This window comes from Xenopus laevis, chromosome 1S (assembly GCF_017654675.1).
Source record: "Xenopus laevis strain J_2021 chromosome 1S, Xenopus_laevis_v10.1, whole genome shotgun sequence".
NCBI lineage: Eukaryota > Metazoa > Chordata > Amphibia > Anura > Pipidae > Xenopus > Xenopus laevis.
In genome coordinates this window covers 179,258,411-179,276,892 of record NC_054372.1, presented here as the reverse complement: position 1 = coordinate 179,276,892, position 18,482 = coordinate 179,258,411, and the positions used below count along the sequence as shown (strand labels likewise).

At 38.0% G+C, this 18,482-nt stretch overlaps 1 long non-coding RNA gene across 1 annotated transcript in view; it reads right to left on the bottom strand.

The window, feature by feature from the left end:
• Positions 1-3,271: 3,271 nt before the first annotated feature.
• LOC121399531 overlaps positions 3,272-18,482 on the bottom strand; it is a 40,054-nt gene continuing 24,843 nt past the window's right edge. The window contains exons 3-4 of the long non-coding RNA XR_005965116.1: positions 6,032-6,182; positions 3,272-3,739 (exon numbers count right to left, since the gene is read on the bottom strand). This is a non-coding gene — a long non-coding RNA (uncharacterized LOC121399531). The remainder of the gene's footprint in view (positions 3,740-6,031; positions 6,183-18,482) is intronic.

The window sequence follows — 18,482 nt, the reverse complement described above, 5'->3', positions numbered from 1 at the left end:
TTGTCTAAAATAAAAAGCATTGCTTTAAATGTAAAAGTAATGCAAGTTTAGAAACAAATCATTCTTTCATCATCGTTATGGCTCAGTAAGGAAACATTGGTGATTGAAAAATCAGCCCCATATTGAATGAATACCTACTACCCATATTCACTTCCATTTCTACACACAAGAAGCCATTTCTTTTTTTAAATACTATATAAACTGCTGCAAATGCCATGATTACATTATCTTTCAGAATATTCATGTTATGCCTACATTGATCATACATATCTCATGGGCATCAGTCCAAGTCAAGATGCAGGTGCATATCTGGGAATTCCATTTCAGGAATTTTGAGGTTGTGAAGGTTGTGTAAGAAGGGTTTCTATAAATTTTATTTCTCTGGAAATGATACGTAAAACACATTAGGGGGTCTTTTACGATTATAAGGACAGTGGGCTAAGTGCAAATTCAAGTGCAATCACCCTGCTTTTTACCCACAATGTAGCATTTTATTTCCCATGATGTCAACATAATTGTGGTTGACAATATGTCAAAACCAGACTTTGAATAATTTCTAAATTCGGTTGATGTTAATTCCCAGCATTTTCCGTGAGGCTGATGTGTTCTCCCTATTCTTTTAGTGCAGCTGCATTGCGGCAATTGGAGCAGGCTGCTGTGGAGATCCTGGAGCAACCAATTGGTTCGGAGGAGGCAGTAACTCCAAAGGATCATTTACAATTACGTAGTTTTGGGAAAAGTCCATTCATTAAATTTACTTGCCCCATGTGCTCGTTGCACTTCCTTCCTCCTGCCTCAAATGCTGAATTCAGTGCCTTTGTGCCTATTAACTCAAAATCAGGCAGTAGCTCCAGGGTTCCCATAGTGGTCTCCGTCAATCACAATTAATGTCAAAAATGTTTACAAAAAAAGTAACATTAATTTTGGTCTTACAATGGTTCCTACAATGTGCTTGGATGAGTGTGAAGGGCAGTTACATGACATTTTAAAGGGCCCATTCTTAACTGCAGGGTAGGTTCCATATTTCATAATATTTATGAGTAACTAACATGGGAGACATAGAGCAGGGAGAGAGCTATCCACTATGCTCCTATTTGTAGATATGAAGTGAGGTGTAAGTGACTACACTGCATGGAATAGGGACATGCACAAAGTATATTGCTTATGGTGTCCCTAACTTATTAAATCTGAATTATTTGCTATGTGTATTCTAAACAGTGCTAAACCATGGTCCTGATATGAGGATAATGTGCAATACTAAATTGCAGTGTGTAACATTATATAAATCAAGACTTGGCTTTCAAACTGATACCATCTTTCCAAGATCAAGACCTTCAAATACAGATGTTGTAACCTCATATATCATTAGTGTAAGATTTTTTTTACATAGACATAGGATGATTTCCTCAATAAGCTGGTGTTTTGACATTGAGTGCATCTACTAACCATGTGTTACAGGTATAGGATCCCTTATCTGGAAACCCGATATCCAGAAAGCTCCGAATCACGGAATGGCTGTCTCCCATAGACCTTTGGGAAATTGTTTAATAACAAACCCCTGTTTAGTTACAAGAAAGGAAAATGTATAGCCAATGGAATCATTAGAACTGATTTTAGAAGAAATGATAGGAAATCCGTATCAAGTAGAAAAGGTACATATCCATGCTATCGATGTGGGCATTGCAATGGGGTGATTAAAGGGGAAGTTTGTCAGCACCCCACTCTAGGACATGACATCAAACTGAAACAATTTGCAACTTGCGATACAGAGGGGGTGGTGTATCTACTAAAGTGCCCATGTGGGTTATGTTATGTTGGTCAGACCTCTAGGGCATTTAAAACCCGAATGAATGAGCATAAAAGTACAATAAGAAATTATAAACCAGAGGAGAAAGGAGGTACCATAGGCCAGAAAAAAGAGAAAGAGAAAGAGAGATTTAAAAAAGAAACCTTGCTGGCGAAGCATTTTTTTGAGACAAAACACAACATTTCACAACTTAGGTGGCAAATACTGGAGGTAGTACATAGGCAGGAAGGAGAGACAGATCAAAGGGCTTTATTGAGACGTGAGGCCTTTTGGATATGGCAGTTAAAAACACTTGCACCGAAAGGCCTGAATGAAAATTTCAGTTATACGTGTTTCTTGTGAAAGATAACTTTTTAATCTTCTTACATGTTTTTATATTTTTTTACAGATAACAACTTCAGTGATAACATAGAGTGTTAAAGGGTAACTAGAAATCCCAAAGACAGTAAGGTAGTAAAATCTATGTATAACCTAATGGATCTTATTATGTAATAATGAATTTTAACTATACACCATATATTTACACAGTATTTATTGTTTTAATAAGAATTGCACATGGACACTGTAATATATATGACAACATGATGTCAATTGTTATTTCAAAATAGAATTGAATATGAATGGTAATGTATTTATTTATTTATTTATTGCACTGAAGGGTTAATTGCTTGGTAAATGGCATCATGGGAAAAGAAGGTGGGGGAAGTTGGATTTAAAAAAGGGTCACTGCACAAAAAATGTATCCTGATGAAGGGAGGGTGTGCCCCCCCGAAACGTTGAATGTTTGGTGGCAAATAAAAGGGGATACTCCCCGACTGCAACAATCTGTGTGTGCGGATCCGTTTTCTTCAAAAATACACGTTGTCTCCCATAGACTCCATTTTATCCATATAATTAAAATGTTTAAAAATGATTTCCTTTTTTTCTGTTATAATAAGACAGTAGCTTGTATTTGATCCCAACTTAGATATAATTAATCCTTATTAGAAGCAAAATCAGACTATCTGGTTTATCTAATGTTTAAATGAATTTCTAGTAAACTTAAGGCATGAAGACCCAAATTACGGAAAGATCCGTTATCCGGAAAACCTCAGGTCCCGAGCATTCTGGATAACAGGTCCCATACCTGTACATGTGGGAATATTACTTTTGTACAGTAAAGTGGGGTCAAAGTATAAAATGCATTAATGTATTAGGAATATTTAAAAAATATTAAATATTTATCTATATTGGGACATCCTTTTTTGTAAGGCTCTGCTGAGGTTTGGGAATTGGAAACTTTCTGGTTTCTGGCTGTTCCATTGAGCCTCTAATGCCCTAGACATGAGCCCACCCTAAAACAAATGTGGCATGCCCCTCAAATGGTTAAAAGATTTTAATAGTTACAACTTTTAAAGACAATCCTGCTTTAAAATATGAAAAAACGCCTGTGTTTTTTTTAAAAAATTTTATGACACTTCGGCATACAGGATATGATTAGTGATGGGCGATTCTGTTCCGAAAATAAGAAACACATTGAAGTCAATGAGCATCAAAATCAATTTTATACGCACAAATGCATTAAAGTCAGAGCCGGATTAAGACTAAACAGGGCCCTAGGCAAGGTAGTGCTTCTGGGCCCCCCACCTCGAACCACCTAAAGTTACAGTTGTAAAACCGATAATGTTGTCCTTTCCATGGATCTTATTACTGGCTAATCCTCTGTAATGTGATGCAAGGCTAATGGATCTCAGCGGTTACTCTCATTAAATAACAGCATCTTCTTCTCACCAATGCAGTAACCAGCTCAGAGCTCGAGGTTCATCATCATCAGTTGCCTAGAATATGTAACTAACTGCTCTACTGACACAATTACACATTTACACATTTAATAGGATTAAGAAAGCCATGAGCAAGCTTCAGCTCCCATAAGGAATATTTCTTCTTACCTAGCTGAAGAAACAGAAAAAGGAATTAAAAAATTTGCAAAATTTTTCATTTCACAGCGAAAATAGACTCTAATGGGTGAAAAAATTTGTCACGCGTCAAAAACAAAATTCAGATTCATCCATCAATAGATACAGGTAATCGTGAACTGTATAACTGTTATTTTGTTAGAATCAGTATATGGTTTTAAGGTCTAAAAAAAAAAAAAAAAAAAATGAAATCAGCCATTTTTTTGCACTTTGTGTTTTGTAAATAGCCACAAACCTGTGTGCTGTATTTTGGAGTGCAATACCTGTAGGCTGCACCTAGAATGAGTTGGGTGGAGGGCACATAACTTTAAATTTCTGAGCGGGCCACCAGGATATTCATAAGTCCTGCTGCCCATAACTTTTCATGTGTAATTTCAGATGTTTGTACATGCTGTGTATTTAATATTCCTTGATTATGGTCTCAGGAGATGCACGTGGAAGGGAGGTTGTCTTTTTTTCTTGCTTATCCAGTCTACGTCCTGAGGTTGGCTGGTTTTTATCCCGCATGCCGCCAGTTGCAGCTAATACTCCTTTGCTAACTGGAGGAGCCAAGCTGCATTGTTTGTTATTGTACCTTGGAAATCATGATAATTATGTTTTCAGTTGAAAGTCAACACAATATTGACAATTTTATTTTTGGCTGCACCCAGAAAGGCTTTATTTAACTGTTGGCTACAAAATGAGTCTCCCTCATCGACAGACACAATGGCTTATATGAACCATCTTAGTTAGCAGGAAGCTTTATTAGTAAAAACTAAAGGAAATAATTCCAAAGAATCCTTTAGACTTATATGGTCTCCTTACTTTGAGTTCTGTGACTCCAATACCAGAAGTCAAATATCTCAGTTTCTTCAATTGTAAAATGTTCATAGGGAGGGTTATCTGACATTCCCAAGACAACGGGCTTTTTCTTTCTTCTTTTTCTTTTAAGAATGTCTATGCATCCACTGGCTTAGTTAGTGATAGTTAGTTTCTATTTTATTTTACATATTACTTCATTGTAAATTATACATTCTGTATAATATGGCATTGTATTAATCTTCTTATTCTGCATACTATTTGTTATCATATTGATTTTTATGGTTTATTGTGAAAACCAAATAAAATATTGTGAACCTGTGAAAGTCATCACAAATTTGGCCTACTTATCCTGAATGCTGTCCTTATATTATTAACAAGCTGGGCGGCTTGTGGCATCATGGGAGGTAGAACAGAGTATTGATGGGCAAATTTGCGCGGATCCCCTGAAATTCGTGAAATAAATTCGCCCATCATTACAACAGAGTTGTTTTTGTGTCACTAGCCCTAGGAATTGCTATTTGCATACACAATGTAAGAGGTTATGTAATATAAAGTGCAAACTCTGTATCAACCAATCAGCAGGTAGCAATTTCTTCCTTTTTAAAAACAAACATCTTGTTTGTCACTGCGGGTTCCTGGGAACATTTTTATTACATATGCTGGGGTTAAAGAACAAAATTCTTTTATTCTGGGTAATGTGATTTATTATGAATGCAACCATTATTCCGTTGTTGAATTGCAGTATAAACACCAACAAGTCAAATCTTAGAAATGTCAAAAAATTGTTATGTAGTGGAAGATCTGACTTGATTATTCACTCCCAACTAAAAAAAACAATTGAACATATTCATGCAACATGAGGATAAAAGGCTAAAAGCCAAGCCAGCTCTGACAGATCATATTCAGATGTTATGCAAGTACATTTTCCCCTTCTCTTTGTTACATCATCTCTGATTTAATCCCTGCAGAATCTTTTCATGATTACAGTCATTTTCTAATCTCCAGATGGAACTTCAGTATTAAAAATCTCATTATTTCAATGAGATTCAGTCATTATGTCGATGATAAGATGAGAATTATCCTAGGGATAAAAGAAAACAAGATGGCCAGCTTGACATGCAATACTGTAGGTTAATAAGGAACCTTATACAACCTGGATTGAAAAACCTCTTTCACAGTGGCCTGATTTCTGTATGGGCCAATAGTCTGCAGTGTAAATTGGATTGAAGTGCTTAAAATAGGAACATCTGAGTTCACCTTAATCTTATCAGTTGCAGGTTTGTTCCAGTTAAGTTGCATAACTCAACAAGGCAAGGCACCAGCATAGCAAATTACTCAACCAGAAGGCAAGATGTTCTGCTATTGGGAAAGAGGCAGAACCTAAAGATGTGGCGCTATACCATAACTTATTCTTGGTCTTTTCAGTGAGAAAAACAAGGTGCCCCAGAATATATTGTAAATGACTCACCAAATAGTAAATGTGGTCCGGGTGCACCAGCACTAGACCCTTTAGGGAACGGTACGGCACAGGATTTGAAGAAGAAGCAAGAAAAGGCTGTCTCCCATAGACTCCATTTTATCCAAATAATCCAAATTTGTAAAAAGTATTTCCTTTTTCTCTGTAATAATAAAACAATACATTGTACTCAATATAAACTTATAAACTCATCTACTGATTGTCCCATCAGCTTGTGGGTCAAATGTGACTCACTTATGAAAAGGATTTGAAGAAGAAACAGGGCCGACCGGCACTCAAACGGATCCACAGGACCAGTGAAGATTAGTTAAAAAATATCTTTTATTTATACAAAGTTAAAAATGTACTGTATATTTGCATCTCCATCCGCCCTACGCATTTCGCACCCACCCAGGGCACTTAATCATGGGCTCTGATATGAGCATTTATACAAGGGACAACCAATCAAAATACAAACAAGAAAATGAGAAGAAAAAAACCAAAACAGTCCTTAAAGAGACAATAGCTCTTAAATATCTCTAAGAGACTACATTTTTTACAAGAATTACAAAACATATTACCAAAATATATACAAAGTGTTGAAAAAGATAATATAATAAGTATATCATAAAAAACAATGTTTAAACATGAATAATAGCAGCAGAGAATGCACAGGATATAAGTACAATTTTAATTTATCTTCAAGGACCTTGAATCAGACGGAATTGGACTTAGTGGGAAAATTACTTTCATTCTGTCCCACTAAGGAATCAATTATAGATGTGAACAGATTTGTTCGTAAAATTTTAATTAAGAAACATTTTCTCAAAGATAATGATAATGAGGAGGTCCCTAGGAGGACAAAGGATAAATCTTTAACATTAGACAGATTTGCCTCATCCGAGAACATTAGATTTGGAGATATTTGTTCTATTTTGACTCTGGAAGATTTACGATATGAAAATGGGGTGATGGAGGTTAAGACGGGTGTTGAGACAGGCGCTGAGGGCTACAAATTTCGTACTAAATCTAATTTTTACCCCACCCACCTTAGAAATTCGACCATTAATCTATTCCAGAAACAGGTCGAGAAAGAACTTGTGCAATTATACAATTCCACTCCTTTTTATAGTGATAATCTAAGACCTCTTGAAACACAACGGGTGCATCTATAGTCATCAGGGGAGCAGATAAAGGAGGTCTAATTGTAGTGATGGACCAGTTGATGTACATGTCAGAGTCAGCCAGCCTGGCAGACACTGACACCTATATACCATTGAATTCAAATCCTGTCAGAGATTACCAATTTATACTTTTTGAATGGGTGAATAAGTTTTGTGATTTAGGTGTTATAAGTGCACATACCAGTGACTTTTTGAAGTTTAAAAATCCAGTTGTTGCCATCTTCCATCACTTACCTAAAGTTCATAAACTGGACAGGCCCCTGAAAGGTAGACCTATAGTGGCAGCGATAGGGTTATTAGGTGAGCCCCTCTCTGAACTCGACTATTATCTCCAACCTCTTGTCCTTCATTTGCCATGCTACATCAAGGACAGTGGACAGGTTCTTTGCACTATGAATAACATGATTTGGTGTCAGGACTTTTATTGGGCCACAATTGATTTATGCTCAATATATTCTTGTATTCCACACGCATTAGGTTTAAAGGCCATATCCTTCCATTTGATCATTATAGCAATTATTCTTCAAAGAATTTCATACTTGAAGCAATACATTTCCTAGTGACACACAACTTTTTTCTTTTTGATAATCAATTCTATTTACAAAAACAGGGTATAATGATGGGGGCAAAATTTGCCCCTTCCTTTACCAATTTATACATGGGGTGGTGGGAGTACATGTATATACAGTATATGGAGATTACAACCCTTTAAGGAAATGTATTCATTTTTATGGACGCTACATCGACGACTTGCTCTTTATCTGGAAGGATGATAAGATAACATTTAATGAGTTTATTGAATACATCAAAATAAATTACCTAAATTTACGCTTCAAACATGAATATCATGATACCAAGATCAATTTCTTAGATATTAGCCTGTCAAATGAGGGAAACAGGGTGACCACATCCCTGCATCATAAACAATGTGCAGCCAATAACCTTTTGCGAGCAACCTCCTCACATCCCAAACATCTTTTAAAGAATATACCAATAGGGCAATTTTTACGCCTTAGGTGATTATGTTCCGATTTTCATACTTTTGTGACAGAAGTATGCCAGATTACTATATAGGGGATATAACACAAACTTGTTGACAGAGGATTTTAAGAAAGCACTTGTAACACCTAGGAATTCTCTTATTCAGAAACGTGTGACCAAATCCCGAAGTATTTCAGGATCATCATCCAGCACGGGTAAACCATTATGTATATTAACTCATAGCCCATGGTCAAATGAATAATTGAAAAAAAATTTCCAATTTTAAGGACGGATGATAAAGTAAATGATATTCTGAGCTCTGGGTGTAAAGTTGTGTAAATTTGTGGTATTGAGGCAAATTCACTAAAGTACAAAATTTCCATTACATTAACCTGCCCTATTCAAATTGACCTAAGCGTAAGTTCACTATGAAATGCTCCCGCTGATGAATTGTGGCTTGCAGAACTTCGTCTGCCAAGATGTAACTTTGCATTTTGATGAAGCAGTGTATGCGCTAACTGCTGATAAAGTAGTATGAAGTGTGGCGAAGCCTTCCGATGTGAAAATTCTCCCTTTACTGAATTTCACCCATAGTGTCATCTGTGCCCTGTAACTGGGATCCCAGCAACCTCAGCTTATACAGTATATGTTGTGTGGTGTTTATACAAATGGCCTGTAGATGTCACTGTGTTCAGACATACTGTGCATACTTCCTGTCAGCTTAAAAGTGAAAGTGAAAGTTACTGTTGTGTAATGCCTGCATGACTCTGCTAATAAAGCACTGTTATACTCTACTCATCCTCGGCTACCCAAAACATAACAAATAGTGGAAAAAACAAACTCACCTCACATTAGAGAGAGACTGCTCCTAGAGCAGGATTTAACCCTTGCAAAGGCTATTACAGTTGCTAGCCAAATTGAAACAGCAGTGGCAGAAGCTAAAACTCTCAGTCAGGGAACTGCTGGGAATGTGCAGATTGTGAATTCAGCACTGTGGCCTAATAATGCACAGTCACAGGCAAAATACATTTTCAAGGAAAGGGATTCACCTACAAATAATAATACAAATAATACAAATAATACAAATAGAAAATACTGCTTTCGCTGTGGTTCAACACAACACACTGCAAATCATGTTACATGTCCTGCAAAGACTAAACGGTGCCGCAGACGCACAAAAGTAGGACATTTTGCTAAGATCTGCCGTAGTTCTGCTAAAGATGTTCATGAAGTCACTACTACAAATGTCACAGTATTAAGTGTGGATAAAGCTGGTACATTTATTCCAGACAAGTTTATATGCACTGTCAGTGTCAGTACTGCTTCTGCTGACAAGGGACACTCCGTTAACCTGATGCTTGATACAGGTTCAGCTGTTTCTATACAACCAAAGGATATTTTCTTGAAATACTTTTCAAAAGATCCGCTTGTTGTACCTGCCCTGTAACTGGTCAATTACTTAAAGGATCCAATCCCTGTGCTTGGTTGCTTGTCAGTTACTGTACAATTTGAATCAAATACTGCAAAGTCTGACTTTTACATTGTGAATAAGGGAAATGCTATACTTGGAAGGGATCTATTTGCTGCATTAAACCTACAATTAGTTGATGGTCTCATTACTACAGCACCAGTGCCTGCCACACAGCCAGTGTCTAAAATTTCACCACAAAGCTTGGCTGTGCAAAGAACTTTGTACACAAAGTTAAGTTGAGATCAGATGTAAAACCAGTACCATTTCCTGATTCAGCATGGGAAAAAATTGCTATTGATATTGTCGGTCCTTTTGCTATAACTTTGATAGACTATTACAGTAAATGGCCCGAAATTGCATTAGTTTCTCATATAACATCAGCTACAGTAATAACATTCTTCAGCAGAGAAGGTAATCCAAAGGAGTTAATATCAGACAACGGACCACAGTTTGTATCATATGAGTTTGAATCCTTTCTGAGAGAGAGGAATATTGTGCATAGGAAATTTTTAGTGTATTACCCACAAGCAAATGGAGAAATCGAGCGATTCAACAGAAGTCTGAAAGAAGCACTACAGACAGCAAATCTTACTGGGAAATCTTGGAAAGTATTTATAACAGAGTTCCTACATAACTACAGAGCAACGTGCCACGCAACAACCAAATCATCTCCAGCTGAATTATTACATGGGAGACAGATGCGCACTACATTACATGTTGCAGATATCAAACTTCCACAAAATACTGTGCCTACAATATCATCTACTGTTGACATTGTGAAACTTCACCAAGCCAAATGCAAGGCTTATACTGACAGAAAACGTGGTGCCAGAGAAGTACACTTTCAGCCTGGATCTTTAGTCAGAATTAAGAAACAAGGAATACTGAAACAAGGATACTCTAAATTTACTACACCCCTTGAAGTGAGATGCCAGCGAGGACCATACACTTATGAACTGTCTGATGGACACATATGGAATGCAAGTCATCTTCCTCCTGTTAGATATGACTTTGGAGAAGCTCCATTTCATGAAGGACATTTTCTTACTCGTTTTCGTACTGCGGGCAGAAGCACTCCCCACCTCCATCTTGGCAGCTGCTGGCACAGGAACATATTTGTGGGCAATATCGTGGCTGCTGCTTACACAGGTAAACAGATGATTAGGGGCAATATGATGGATTTTCGGCCACTGCTGGCACATGTGCATATATGGAGACAATATGATGAATTTTTGGCTCCTGCTGGCACAAGTACATATCTGGGGGCAAATTTGTGGAAATTTTGGCTGCTTCTGGCACAGGTACAGATTGGGGGCAATATGAGGGATTGGCTGCTGCTGGCTCAGGTACATGGGGCAATATGGTGGCTGCTGGCACAGGTACACAGATGTTTGGGGCAATATTATGGATATTTGGCTCCTGCTGGCACAGGTACAAATTAGGGGCAATATAATGGATTTTTTTTTTTTTGCTGCCACTGGCACAGGTACAGATTGGGGGTAACAATCAACTAAACTGGTTAGATGGATGGAAGACTTAAATTAGGAGGGTAGACTGGCTTGCGAGGGGACATGATTACACTTTACAAGTACATTAGAGGACATTATAGACAAATAGCAGGGGACCTTTTTACCCATAAAGTGGATCACCGTACCAGAGGCCACCCCTTTAGACTAGAAGAAAAGAACTTTCATTTGAGGCAACGTAGGGGGTTCTTCACAGTCAGGACAGTGAGGTTGTGGAATGCACTGCCGGGTGATGTTGTGATGCTGATTCAGTTAATGCCTTTAAGAATGGTTTGGATGATTTTTTGGACAGACATAATATCAAAGGCTATTGTGATACTAAATAGTTAGTATAGATATGGGTATATATAATTAGTGTGAAAGTACAGAGGAGTGTGTGTATGGATGCTGGGTTTTCATTTGGAGGGGCTGGATTTGTTAACTATATGTAACAATATGATGGATGTTTTTGCTTATGCTGGCACAGGTACAGATTGTAGGCTTGGGGACAATCTGAGGGATTGACTGTCGTTGGCACCGGTACAAATGGGAGCAATATGATAGGTGCAGGGGGCAATATGAATGGCAAGGTGGGAAATGGTAATGCAGGACCGGGTGAGGGGTGGGGCACTAATTGAAGCCCTTGCCTAGGGTGCCAAAAAGCTTGGCCCGGTCCTGGGCTCAGCATTATAAGCCAAATAGGAAATTCCTGTTTTGAAAATGTTTCTTTATACAGGGCACAGGGGTCAAATAAAAGGCAGCGTATAGACAAGTGACCATAACATCATGTGAGATTCATTTGAGGAAGTCAAAATGTGTTTCTGTTTCAATGACAAAGGGATGTTGCAATAGACAATTAAGCCTGAAAGCCTTGCACACTGTGATACTGTGTCTAGTTATTACTAAATCTTGATACATCTGTATATGAGATCAAACTAAATTTTTCATTTTAGGAGGACTAAGTCTCATTGATAGAGGAAGAAGTAATTCTTTGCACAAATCCTGCATGTAGAGAGACAGGATATCTGGTGATTTTAATAGAGTGAGCTCTAATACATCTTCTTGGAAAAAGGAGCCCCCCTATAAGATATATTGGATCTAACTGTCAATGATTCAGATTCAGGGTACATGCACCAAGACCAATAGCTTTAAAGACTTAGGAGCTAATTCTACTAACCAAGAAATGATTATCTGACACCCAACACCTGCAGAAGAGAGAATGAAGAGAAACAGATGCTGAGGGAGGTATAGTAAAGATAAATTTGATTATGTTAGAAACTGTACAGAATTTTAAATTGGTTGTATTTAGAAAGTTTCCTATTTCAGTATACTGAAGCTTATATTAAATTTTCATTTTCGCGATAGTTCCCCTTTAATAAAAATGTAATATTATGCTCCAAAAAATGAGCACAAAACAGAAAACTCATGCGAAAACAGGTGACCGTGGCATATTGACAGCTCAGTTGCCATAGAAACAGAAGAACATGCTACCAGCAGAATGCAAGTGAATGACTCAAGCTGTCAGGCTTTCTGATTTAAGATCTGGCTTGAATTCATTGAAAATAGTCATTCAGTGCTGGAAATTCCCATTGTCAGTTGGGCGGGCAAACAGCTTAATACAGAGCTATGATTAAACAAATAAAAGGGCTCTTTATTTATATTTATATATGAGAATATCAAAAAATATTCATTTTGCCAGTCATTATTGAGATTTTCTATATGAATATAGCAATTCTGCATACAGTTCAGTTCCCTTTAGCTTTAAAGGAGAAGGAAAGGTATAACCACCAGGGATTCTAAAATGCTAGGAACCCCACCCACAGTGATTATAATTTCTCACCTGAGACCCTGGGACAGTGCTCCTGCTCATTGTAAACTGCACCAGCATGGTACTTTTGCAGGATCGGACTGGGCCAGTGGGACTCCGGGTAAAAACTCAGTGAGCCCCGCTGACCCAGATCCGAACCTGTCTATGGCCCACTTTGCTCCTGATCTTGCCCCCCCTCTAGCCCTGATCGGGGCCGAAACTACAGGAAAGATATGCGAGCAGGGCCTGTAGAGGGGTTGTGACTAAGGGGGGGCAGAGTTGGGTTTGTGGCAGAGGCAGGGGGGCCCGAAGGGGTGTTAGTGGCCATGGTGAGCCTCCGACCAACTAGACCAACACTGAACTTCTGTATAAACACCACACATCAATCTTCTTCCACTTCTATGTTTTCCTCTTAAGGGTGGTGGCACACGTGAAGATTTGGGGGAGATTAGTCTCCCAGCGACAAATCTCCCCTACTATGGGAAACTATGGGTGACTTTTGAAATCTGAATCAATTCGTATGCCACCTCTTGCCAGCAGGAAGCCATTTGGCTAGATTAGTCGCCTTAGAAGAGAAAATTTGTCGCTGGGTGATGAATCTCCTCCGAATCTTCACGTTGGCCACCACCCTTAGCCACTGGAGTGTACATGTGCATTAGAGTGAAAATGCTTGTGCCGCCATACCGAAGCTGACGATAAAAAGAAAAAGAGGAAAAAAATTTAAGAAAATTAAGACAAATTAACTCCTACATATATATCTATAGAAAAAAGTCAAATCAACTGGACTTGGCTGTGGTTTTTTTTTTTCCTTGAAGACATTTCACCAGTCATCCAACTGGCTTTCTCAATTCTATAGATATACCATGAACTGGATGGATGAGAATCTTCACAAACATCCTACATATATATATACCCTGGGCTGGTGAAGTTTTTAGCAAATAGGAGCACAGACCTGGGGTCTCAGGTAAGTGATTATAATCATTGGGGGGGAGGTGCCTAACATTTTGCCACCTCACCAAGTGATTATAACTTTCCTTCTCTTTTAAAAGTATCAAAGGGTTATTTGAGTCATGGAAATTCTATCTTATTTTGCAGATCTTTACCCTTTAAAGGAGAAGGAAAGCCTCACATATCAGAATCTACAGACAACCCTTCCTCTCACCAGTTTGCCCCCAAAATTTCAGCAAATGCATTGGAGTCATTGGCGTTTTTGTCATGTGTTTTTACGAGCTCCAAATGTAAAACACAATGCAAAATGCAGATTTTCCCCACGGAAACAAAACACATTCTAGTGCACATTTGTGAAATTATTACACCATTCGTGCATTTTACCACAATTCTGTATTAGGCAAAAAAAAAAAACCATGCTCATCCTTGCTGATTAGTGCAGTGGGAATTAAGGACGCCACTGAATCTTCTGCTTAAGCAACTGGCAAAACTGAGAATAAACTGAACCAAAGTCCATATCAGCTTCATGTGCACAATGTCAGAGACCGACTACAAGAGAACATTCAGCAGCACGAGAGGCAGCCCTGGAACTCAGATTTTAGGGGACAAATTAGTGCACATTAGGTGGAGGGAGGTCTGCCTGTAAATACTAACTTTTATATGAGGCTTTTCTTCTGTGCAAGTACGTTAACATTTCATTTTCATAGAATGCAGAGACACCTCAGTATTCCCCATCCATCTGTAATATTACTAATGACACAATATAACCAAACAGCCTCCCCTCACTTTTTACATTTATCCTGCTCTTTTCTCGACTTGTATCCCACCCCATCACCCACGTCGTATTAGCGCAGAAACTAAAGAGTTAAGTCTAAAGGACTCTGTAAAGTTTAAGTGAACAGTAAATAACTTAAAACAGTAACAAGCAATAATAAATCAGGCCCTTTATGTGCAAGGCCTTTATGGTGGTCACTAAATGACTGAAGAGAAACAATAATGAGATTAAGGGGTAATGTTTTAGATAGTAGCTGTGACTCTCTGTCTTTAATTGTCTCTCCTTAAAGGGATACTGTCATGGGAAATAAAATTTTTTCAAAATGAATCAGTTAATAGTGCTGCTCCAGCAGACTTCTGCACTGAAATCCATTTCTCAAAAGAGCAAACAGATTTTTTTATATTCAATTTTGAAATCTGACATGGGGCTAGACATATTGTCAATTTCCCAGCTGCCCCAAGTCATGTGACTTGTGCTCTGATAAACTTCAATCACTCTTTACTGCTGTACTGCAAGTTGGAGTGATATCACCCCCTCCCTTTTCCCCCCAGAAGCCAAACAAAAGAACAATGGGAAGGTAACCAGATAACAGCTCCCAAACATAAGATAACAGCTGCCTGGTAGATCTAAGAACAACACTCAATGGTAAAAACCCAGGTCCACTGAGACACATTTGGTTACATTGAGAAGGAAAAACAGCAGCCTGCCAGAAAGCATTTCTCTCCTAAAGTGCAGGCACAAGTCACATGACCAGGGGCAGCTGGGAAATTGACAAAATGTCTAGCCCCATGTCAGATTTCAAAATTGAATATAAAAAAAATCTGTTTGCTCTTTTGAGAAATGGATTTCAGTGCAGAATTCTGCTGGAGCAGCACTATTAACTGATGCATTTTAAAAAAAAAATGTTTTCCGATGACAGTATCCCTTTAAACTCTTTAAATCTTGCTTAACCCTAAAGGGTTTTTAACAGGCTTTGCTTCCCATCAACATAATAAAAGCCAGAGCTGCAATTTTCCTCTCATTCGCTGAGGCAATAAAGCTTGTCCTTTTATTATTTCTATAAAACACAGGGTATAATTGTAACCTCTCATCTCCTGCGTAAGATTCCTGTAAGTGAAAAAATCCAGTACAGATACATTATAATTAGGAGCCCATATTTATAAAGCTCCTACATATTCCACAGTGCTTTACAGAGATTACACATCAGTTCCATCAGTCCCTGCCCCAGTGGAGCTTACAATCTAAGGTCTGTATCACACACAAAGAATTATTTTATTTTAACAGTTGCTCAAATTGATGTGCAACCGTTTGTCCTTACTACCCTTCATCTGTTTATCTGGTGGGTGAATTAAATTGCTTTATCGTGATCCAACCTGGTGCTGCCAATTATCCAGGTGCCTGTATCCCCCTGTAACATCCCATAGTTACTGAGCATTGCCCAGTGGGTTCCCATGGGCAGAAGAGCAACAGAGAGAAGTGGCATAGTTTATTGATATTACAACGTTTTCTTTCAACTTCATTTAGTTTTATCTGCCACTAAGGTTAAATTCATCCACTGAGCTATTCTTTTCTTACAAGCTATTAAAGGCAGGCCGATAGCCTTACAGAAGAAGTCATTTTCTGCTCACTTATGATTAAAACCTTTATCAATCATTGGTTGGAGCTGCTATTGGACAAGGCCATGTTAACAAGCCAGTAAAGGAGATGTATACTCAATGCCGAAGGTAGAATGAAAAAATATATACTGTATATTTACAGTATCTTTCCACTGGTATTGATTGTTTTACAATGAGCAGAGCTGCCTTGCAAGGGGCTAATGGATTTCTGTTGGGCTGGAAATGTACCTTTAATAAAAGAATGGATATCCAGGACTGCAACAGCTGAAGGGCCACAGTGTGATGTCCTCCAGTATGAACTGAATGATTATTATCTAACAACGCTTACTCTGTGTAATAAATATATAATACTATGTTTATACCAGTGCCCCAAGGTTCAGGATCTTTCCTTGCCTTTATAAACCTTGCTAGGTTGTATACACAATAGGAATACAGTACAGAAGCAAACACCTAAAATTAGTCTTCTTTAGTTTTAACTCATTCCCAAACAAGCCCCATTTTCCATTAGATGTTTATGAGGACATGTGGCCATTACCCGTTCAAGAAAAAACCTCCCAGGGGAAAGTGACCCCCTTGTGCCCTCCAGACAACTATTTCTCTCCTATTTTATGTGCTATTTCTCCTATATTATATAAACAGCAATTTTTTGAGAACTAGTGATGATTTATGAAATGCATTGGTGTCAATGGCCATTTTTGCAGCATTTTTATGGTGCCAAATGCATTGGAGTCATTAGATGTTTTTTCTTGAACCAAATACAGCGGAGTCAATGGATGTTTATTGGACTTAATGGGCATTTTTATTGCACCAAATGCATTGGACTTAATGGGCGTTTTTCTTGCATCAAATGCATTGGAGTCAATGGGAGTTTTTTTATTGCGTTTTTCTTGTGCCAATAGCATTGGTGTCAATTGAAATTTTTTCTTGCACCAAATGCAGTGGAGTCAATGGATGTTTTTTCTTGCACCAAATGCATTGGAGTCAATGGGCATTTTTCTTGCACCAAATGCACTGGAGTCAATAGGCATTTTTTCTTGTGTTTTTCTTGTGGCAATAGCATTTGCGTCAACTGAAATTTTTTCTTGCACCAAATGCTGGGGAGTCAAAGGATGTTTTTTCTTGCACCAAATATTGGAGTTAATGGGCGTTTTTTCTTGAACCAAATGCATTGGAGTCAATGGGCATTTTTCTTGTGCCAATAGCATTGGTGTCAATTAACATTTTTTCTTGCACCAAATGCAGTGGAGTCAATGGATGTTTTTTTCTTGCGCCGAATATTGCCGTCAGTGGGCGTTTTTCTTGCACCTTATGCACTGGAGTAAATATTGGAATCAATGGGTTTTTTCTTGTGCCAAAAATACATTGGTTTCAATGAGCATATTTCAGGGCTTTTGTTTTCTCCCACCAATTTCAGGAAAAAATCTGCTCATCCCTATCGAGAGCCCCTACAATTCTCGTTCATTAGAGAACAGTTTTTAAGGTGTAGCCTCTGAAAAATGAGATGCTGAGAATCCTTGCAATCTGCCTGTGATGCAATTCATTAAGATTTCATACAATATCAGCAAAATATTTTCAGCCACATAACAAATTGTTACACTGCTGACAAAACACCAACCTTTGTAGACTGAGCTGAGCTCTTACCCCCTAAATGGTTAATCCAGGGGGCACACTGCAAAGGAGGAGGTTACCAATTTCTAAATTTTTTTCTCCACGCTGAATTGAATAAATGCTCTTTACATTTCATCGTGATATTGTCAATTTAAATGAATAAACAATAATTGCCTTTTTCAAAAGAAAGAGAAAAAATGCTTTAGAGACAAAGAACTGGGACCTATTGTTCTGTATTTTATTACAATTGATCCCTAATTTAATGTTCACTGTATTTTGTAAAACTACACAATGATAAATTAGTGACAATTAAATCAGCTGTAAAAGCCAATACAGTTCAGTCTGAAGATAAACGTGACTGTAAGTTGGGATCTGTTCTGAAATAGATAGAGTTGTTGTTGAGTTCCTACCGTGTCTCATACAGAATTCTCTCTTTATATACTACCCCATGCCTTTTAATGAAATATCAACCTCTTTATTTGAAGGAGATGTTGACTCATGGGCGCATTAGATGAGTGATTTACATTAAAGGGATACTGTCATGGGGAAAAAAGTTAATAGTGCTGCT